The sequence below is a fragment of the Nicotiana attenuata genome, unplaced genomic scaffold (assembly GCF_001879085.1).
Source record: "Nicotiana attenuata strain UT unplaced genomic scaffold, NIATTr2, whole genome shotgun sequence".
In the NCBI taxonomy this organism is placed as follows: Eukaryota; Viridiplantae; Streptophyta; class Magnoliopsida; order Solanales; family Solanaceae; genus Nicotiana; species Nicotiana attenuata.
This window is the reverse complement of record NW_017670851.1, coordinates 363,300-369,299: the sequence shown is the minus strand read 5'-3', so window position 1 is coordinate 369,299 and position 6,000 is coordinate 363,300.

The window sequence follows — 6,000 nt, the reverse complement described above, 5'->3', positions numbered from 1 at the left end:
GCTGACATCCAGTTGTTCAAACTTGTCAATGTCTGGCTCAACTGATGGGCAGTGATGGGATACTTCCGGGAAGATGGGATTCCCGGGTCAGCTGAAGTACTGGGACCAGCAGTGGAGGAAGGTCCTGGAGGCAAGTCCTCAACTGTAGAGCAGCAGGCATGGTGGAAGGCTCAGTAGAAGGCTCTACCGCAACTGGTTCCTCAGACTGGCCAGTTGGGGCAGAGGCAGGTGGCTTGTAGTTTTTATTTTTAGGGTTGTTTGGGCCCTTCATACTGAACTAGGTGAATGGAGCCACTAGCCTGACCTTGATATCATATGGTTTCTTCTCCACTTCCATGTCCCTGAAGTACATGGTGAGGGTATTGGGAAAGGGGTAGTTCCGATCATGCTCTTGCCCCACAACAGTAATCACACGGGACATCACATTGCCCACGTTGATAGGGTATTCAGCCATAATAGATGCAACAAGAACAGCTCGGGTGAGTGGAATAGTGTGATCGTGGGTGGAGGGGTCAAGCCGACTGCACACAAAAGACAACCAACCCCGAGCCTCAAAGTTGAAAGTCTTCCGATAGATTTTTGTTCTTGCTCGCACCCACTCTGGAACAGTACCCGAGATTGCCAGGTATGAGACTAACCACGGACGAACTTCTTCACCCATTGCCAACTTTTTATTATACAGGGTCTCATCCTCGTCATCGAATCCTAAATATTCATTGAGTGCCTGCCCAGTAAAGATCACCTTTTTGTTCCGCACTTTGGTTACTTTGGTGCCCTTCAAGATGTGGGCCACATTACCGTAGAACTCCTTGATCATGTGCTCATTTGCCTTTACACAGTGACTCCGAAAGTGCTCCCAATTCGCTCGAGTGTGAAATTGTCTATGCACATTGGGAAGTAGAGGTAGAAGGTCTCTCTCAATAAAACTCCTTTCAAGGATCAACTTTCGTTTAGGCCACCACACCCTGAACTTGTGGAATGCTAACTGACTGACGAATCTATCCTCCCAAGCCGCGGGATCTCTAGTCCGATCAACACCCCCAACCTGAGGTACACCACTCTGGGGCACCTCTTCATCACTGTCCTCACCACCTCCATCACCTTTGCCTGCACTCTCCCCAGATAATGAAGTTGTAGGGGAGGTGGAGTACTCACCGCTGCCGGCTACTGAGCCTTCAGACGACTCAGAAGATATACGTTGTTGAGCTTGGGCAGCTGGAGGTGAAGGAGCTGGCATTGAGTCGGAGGAGGGGTCTTGTGAAGGCATGTACTCACTCCCCGATTGGTCATCATCTTGTTCAGCAATCCTCAGTGTTTTCCTTATTTTCAGTTTAGGTTGGGGAGTGAGTTTAACTTGTTTTCCTTTGCCTCCCCGGGAGGGATCACCTCGGTCGGGTTGTTTTGCACCTCCTCCTCTTTTCCTCACCATTGTCTGCAAGCAAACACATCTAACATTGTTAGTTTAAGCACAGACATTGAAACATGTGAATGAAATAGATTGCAGACAAAAGTGTAGAACACAGTTGCAACACAAGTGCAGAACATTGCACCGCGGCCCGCACAAATAGGAGTGCGGCCGTGTTGGAGGCAACGTGGACCGTGCTAAGGCGACCGCGGTCCGCGCTGGGAAAAGGCCCAAATTAACAACTCTCTGAATCTCCCACCGCAGTCCGCACAAAATGGGGTCGCGACCGCAGTGGGCCAGCGCGGACCGCGCTAAGTGCAATGCGGCCGCGCTGGGAACAAATCAACTTGCAGTCAATTGAGCACCGCGGTCCGCACAAAAAGGGAACGCGGACCACGTCAGGGCGACCGCGGACCGCGCTATGGCGACCGCGGGCTGCGGTGACTAGGGTTTGCGGGCACTAAGTTAGGGTTGCATTTTTTTGCCATTTTTGTTCAAATTTTTACACCTACTTTGTCCCTACTCATTTGCCCACTCAATATGCACAGAAAACAGCCCAAAACTAACATGAAAACTAACCTAAACTAACGAAATAAAGAACAAGGGGAAGAAACAGAAGTTATGGGCTAAATGTAAGAAAATAAAACAAAAATTAACCACTAAGTGAACAAGATAAATAGTGAAACATTACCGGATGTAAAGATGAAGTGAAATTAGATAATCTTATTCAATAATTATGGACTCAGTAATGAAGGAACAGTAATTTTTGGGCTCTGGGAGTTTAGGGGTCGAAAAGGGTAAAAGGTGACCCTTGGTGTCAATTTATAGACAAACCGTGGGACCCAGCACTCACCTACCAGCGTGGCCGCACAAAAGCGACCACGGACCGCGCTGGATTTGTTCCATTGAAGCTTCAGTAGGCAGCCTCCGCGGACCACACAAAAGAGACCGCGGCCGCGGAGGCCCACCGCGGACCGCATTAAATGGAATGCGGTCGCGGTGGAAAACTTCAGAGAGCAACACATTTGGACCATGCCAGTGCAGACTGCGCAATGTGTACCGCGGCTGCGCTGGCAACTTCAGAGACTGGGAAAATTTATCCTCTTGTTTTGCACTGCATCAACACAATCCCTGCAACATCTCACAACCAATTAGCTGAAAAATCCTAAACTACAAAGAAAATCAAAGAGAGAAAAAAACATGGTTTGCCTCCTAAGAAGCGCCTGATTTAACGTCGCGGCATGACGCATGTTACCATTACATCACTTCAAATCAAAAACCGCCACCACGTGGCTCTCATCAAGCTCTCCAAGAAATAATAAAAAGTACGCCCACCAAGATGATCTAGAATTTTGTCAATGAACGGCAACGGATAGTGATCCTTGCGGGGCACTTTGTTCAATTTTCCATAATTCTTGCAGCCCTGCCAACCTGCAGCTGTTCGTGTGGGACTCCACACATTCTGAGAGTTTGTCACTATGGTCATGCCACCCTTCATTTGACACAGTGTTCCGGAGGAATCCAAGAATTGTCAAAAACAGGTTAGATCACCACTTCTTGCATCACCTCGTCTAATCTTCTTTCATGCTCCAAAGACGACTTTGCATCATCCTCCAAGATAATATCGGGCTCAAAGATTGTGAGGCAAAGGTGTGGAGCAACTTGTTTCAATTTCAACACCGGTATCTCCTCAATTGTTGGCTTTGCTAGTGTAGTTTCCCGGTTGTGAAGATCCAAAGACATTTTACTGGGCCTCCAAGATTCCATATCATGTAAAGCATCTATGCACGTCACTCTACTTGCATCATCATTGATATCCCGACTTAGAGGAACGGTCACAAGAGGGTCTTCAACATTAAGCATAGCACTTGTATCATCCATTATCACAGTCGTGACAATGTCAACAAATGAGCACACCTCGGTGATATTAGGTTGCCTCATGGATGTGCAAACAGGGAAAACCACCTTCTCATCCCCCATACGGAATGTCAACTCACCTGCCTCAACATCAACCAAAGACTTCCCCGTAGCTAGGAAAGGTCTCCCAAGAATGATCGGAACTTCAAAGTCTACTTCACAATCCAATATAACAAAGTCGGCCGGCAAGATGAATTTGTCAACACGGAAAAGTACGTCATCAATTATACCCAAAGGCCGCTTCATTGACCGATCCGCCATTTGAAGTCGCATTGAAGTTGAGCGAGGTTGTCCAATTCCCAAGGTCTTGAAAACCAAATATGGCATCAAGTTTATGCTAGCCCCCAAGTCACAAAGGGCTTCGGCGAAATCTGCACTTCCGATAGTACAAGGGATAGTGAAAGCTCCGGGATCCTCAGGTTTCGGGGCCATAGAGTGAACGATATGCGTCATTGGTATTGTTTCGCTCTCCATCGACCTTTTCTTCGTCACCAACTCTTTCATAAACTTGGCATACCCCGGTATTTGCTCAAGTGCCTCCACCAAGGGTACATTGATTGTAAGACTCTTCATCATGTCTATGAATATTTTGAATTGGTGATCACTCTTGTGCTTTGCTAACCGTTAAGGATACGGTGGAGGTGGCCTAGGCAAAGGTGCCTTAGCTTTGGGCACCACCGGCTCGGGCATATCACTCACGTGTTCCCTAGACGGGTTCACCGCATCTTGTGTTTCCACCTCGGCCTCATCAATATCTATCCTCACCTCATTGTTTAAATTTGTCTCAACCACATCTTCAACAATCAAAGGGGCATTGTCACCCCGCAACTCAACATCATCATCTACAACTCGCTTTTCTCTTGAGGCATGCACATCACTGCCTCTCCCGCTTCTTGTTGTAACTGCCATCACTTGATTGGTGTTTCCGCCCTTCTGATTCACTACCGTGTCACTTAGTAGAGCACCCTTGGGGGGAGTATTCAAAGCTTGAGAAATTTGGCCTAGGTTCACCTCCAAGTTTCGGATAGATGTATTATGAGAAGCCAATTGTGCATCGGAATCTTGGTTCTTTTTCATCATATGCTCAAAAATATTTTCAATTCTACCCAAATCACTTCCGGAAGAACTCGGACCTTGAGAAGGAAAGGGAGGTGGATTGTTCGGTTGTTGGTACATGGGGGGCCTTTGAAAGCCTTGCCCCTGGTTACCTTGGTTTCCGCCATTATTCCACCCTCCTTGATTGTTGTTGTTGTTCCAATTATTATTGTTTCTGTTCCAATTGCCTTGATTGTTACCTTGGTTACCCCAATTGTTGTTTTGATTGTTATTGTTCCAATTGCCATCACCTTGTTGTTGGTTGTTATTATTCCAATTATCGCCGCCTTGTTGATTGCCCTAGTTTCCTTGGGGACGCCATAGTTGATTCCCTTGATTTCCTCTATTCCCTTGGTAGTTATTGACATATTGACATTCTTCGCTTTGATCATAATAGCACTCATTCGAATAACCACCACCATCATTGTTTGTTATGAAATTTCTCATAATTACCTTGAGGTTGTTGTTGCCCTCTTTGCCTCCTTTTCAACATAGAAACACTTTCCATTGCATTGACTTGGCGCGGGTTTTGGACTTGTTGCAATTGCGCCTTCGCCAATTGATTCATAGTTTTCGTAAGCTCAGCAATAACTTGGCCATGATCGTGCAATTCCTTTTGCAAATGGATGACCGTGGGATCACCCTTGGGGCACGTTTGCTCTACTTTGCCATGCCGAAGAGGTCTCGGCCATTTCATCAAGTATATCACAAGCTTCTTGGTATGAAAGTTTCATAGAGTTCCCGCCGGCCAATTGGTTCACAATGCATTGATTAGTGGTGTTGATGCCCCGATAGAAAGTTTGTTGAATCATTGCCTCGGTCATATCGTTGTTTGGGCACTCTTTCACCATTGTTCTAAATCTCTCCCATATTTCATGCAATGGTTCCGTTGGCTCTTGCTTAAAAGCCAAAATTTCATCCCGAAGCGCCGCCATGCGACTCGGCGAGAAGAACTTGGAAATAAACTTGTCCGCCAATTCATCTCACGTTTTATGGAATGATTTGGTAGCCTTTCTAACCAATCCAATACCTTTCCCCGAAGAGAAAACGGGAAAAGCCTCAATCTCAACGCATCCTCAGACACGTTTGTTTGCTTGCTCCCCCAGCATGTATCTACGAACCCCTTCAAGTGCTTGTAAGCATTTTGGTCGGAGGCGCCCGTAAAATACCCTCTTTGCTCGAGCAAGGTCAACATGACATTTGTGATTTGAAAGTTCCCCGCCCGAATTCGGGGAGGAACAATGGCGCTCGCATAAACTTGATTTGGGAGGACTCTTGGAGCCACTCTTGGCGGTGGCGGAGGAGGGTCTGGAATATTGTTGCTGTCATTTGCATTGGCCTGACGACCTCTACGTGGAACTTGAGGTAACTGAAGCTCTTCGGGCTCAAGATCATCTACCTCCTCCCCCGCATTCACGTTGCCAAGAGGGTCGTTTGTATTGAGAGCCATTTGTATCTGAGTAATCGACACAAACAAAATTAGTAAATAAGAAGTAAAGAAGAGCAACACACAAACTATTAATTAGATACCCAAAAGCCGTAAGCTCCCCAATAACGGCGCCAAAAAGTGATCGGTTCCAACT